General features: G+C 35.7%; 1 pseudogene; it reads left to right on the plus strand.

Annotated features, from left to right (window-relative positions):
- LOC106471925 overlaps window positions 1-2,423 on the plus strand; it is a 69,672-nt pseudogene that overhangs the window by 42,356 nt on the left and 24,893 nt on the right.

The raw sequence follows: 2,423 nt of genomic DNA on the forward strand, positions 1-2,423 counted from the left end.
GTATAAACTCTAACTTCCTATAATTTTCAACATCTACAGTTAATGTGTGAATACAAAATACATATTAAAACACTGAAAAAAATAGGATGATTTGTGTGTGTGAATAAATACTTGAAATTGAAGTCCTAAGTTTGATTAGTAATATTCTGAATTGAAGAAAAAACAAAGACAATTGTACGTTTCACAAATACTTCATTTATTAACGACCATCGTTTCGCAAATAAAAGCATCACCTTTACTGGCGAAATGAAGTTTTTGTGAAACGTACAATTGTCTTTGGGTTTTTTTTTCTCAATTTTGTTAATCATGGAGTTTCATCAAGTTCGGACGGTTTCAAGTATCAATGTCCCCCGCTGGAACAGTGGTAAGTCTTCGGATTTACAGCGCTAAAATCGGGGGTTCGATTCCCCTCGATGGACACAGCAGATAGCCCGATGAGGCTTTGCTAAAAGAAAAAACATACACTCACACACTCAAGTATCAATATTCTGAAGGTTAGATATTAAAATCAGAAGCATTAGTTGAGAAGAAAAGAGCATAGTTATTGGAGTGGTTTGTCGTTTTTAGTTCTAGGGATAAAGTAACGTTAATTATATGTGCATACGTTTCTTCGATTCGGAACTCAGATTTTATTAAGGTGTTGAGTCTCCATATTCAAGGATTGAAGTTCAAGATTGTGTTGAACGTTCATACTCATAATAGTACAAAAGTTTAATACACGGTTTCACAAAAGAAAAGGCAGACCTAATGGTTACCGTATCGGGCTGCGCATCTAAAGGTCTGATGTTCGAGACGTGAAGCTGCTGAACACGCTCTGAACGTTCAGCTGTGGTTCCGTTATAAAGATGACAATCAATCCCGAGACGGCTGGTGCTACAAACTGATTGCTTTCCCTGTAGTCAGTAGTTCAAACCTAAGAATGACTACACTTCAACCTATGGGGTATCTGCCCTAGCTGTTTAGATCACGTGCGCATAAAGCGCCATTCAGTTTGAAAATTCTATTTCAGCTTAAAGCAAATCAAACCAAAACACATATCTTACACAACCACAACATAATAATCCAATTATGCTAATTTTTGTTTGTTTGTTTGTTTGTCCTTTCCTTAGGATTCATTAAACCACCTTTCCTTCCATTTGATATTGCGAAACATATATGTATACGGAGTCCAAAATTCCCTATAGCTTCTTAGTCGAGTAATAATAATTATGAATCATTAGTCTTAGCTCCATTGTTTTACCTTTTACTTCTTGATTTTTTCGGTGCTTCGTACTCAAGATATTAAGCTCAGTACACCTGACAAAAAAAAACGTCGTTTGAGTCTTTTATCTGCATAGTATTTGATAAAACATTAATAACAGAATTTGACTGATGTTTTTTCGCAAACAAAATGGGAACATGGTTGTTGTTTCGCCAGTATTTTAACATTTCTATTGCCTACAATATGTTTGTTTCCTTCAGAATTCCGTGCAATAATATATAACGGCTATTTTGCACATAGCCGTCCATTGAACTGATAGGCTAGAAGAAGGGTAACTTGTCAACGGCGCCCACCGCCATTTCTTAGTTGATATTGAACCCAATGTACGGAGCGCATTTTCTCGGAAAAGAGTCGCGGATCATGAATCCCTGGATCACGGAATGGACACGTTAACTATTCGGTCAGGTAAAAGCAGTCCAAGAGTCGATGATGGGGTTGTTGTTTCTAGCTTATTTTCTTTCTTTAGTCTAAGAGTTCAAAATCAGGGCCAGATAGCTCAAATAGTCCTTGAGTAGCTTCTGATCAATATCTAAAGCAAACAAACAAACAAACAATAATCAGCTACATGTACGTGGAAGTCTAGCCTGATGACGTCAGCACAAAGATCGAAGCGTCATCCACCACAAGACTCTGGGTAGATGCAGTAAAGTAAGGTAAAGTAATGTGTTAGAGAGAGCAAGATACCAAACATATGTACATCAACGACTAAAAGTTCAAGACAAGAACTGATGTCTGTGGATTCCCTAAGTAAAGTGCGCTATTTTGTATATTTAGTGTTGCTGTCATTAATAAATATTGGTTATACTAGCTAGAATACCAAATGTTATTACTTTGTTTTCTTTCATTTGTCTTCTATTATTATTACACTTTTATATAACTCTCTCAATACGGGCTCGGTCGCTTTGACCAACCACGTGACCTCTTTTTACACGTTTAAAGTCTTTATAGATTTGATACTACTAACTTTTAATATAGTGTATCTCTTCACGAAATTTGGCAGCCTTTCAGAAAAAATTATAAGTCTTTCGCATACAAAAACTCATATTTTTTTAGTGAAGTGTTTTTAATAAACTGAAAAAAGATTTGTCCGTGAATATATCGAGTATTTCAACACTATTTGTTTTGAATAGTCCGTGTGCAAAGTGATTTTCATGTTAAGATT

This window comes from Limulus polyphemus, unplaced genomic scaffold (genome assembly GCF_000517525.1).
Source record: "Limulus polyphemus unplaced genomic scaffold, Limulus_polyphemus-2.1.2 Scaffold4967, whole genome shotgun sequence".
Classification (NCBI taxonomy): domain Eukaryota; kingdom Metazoa; phylum Arthropoda; class Merostomata; order Xiphosura; family Limulidae; genus Limulus; species Limulus polyphemus.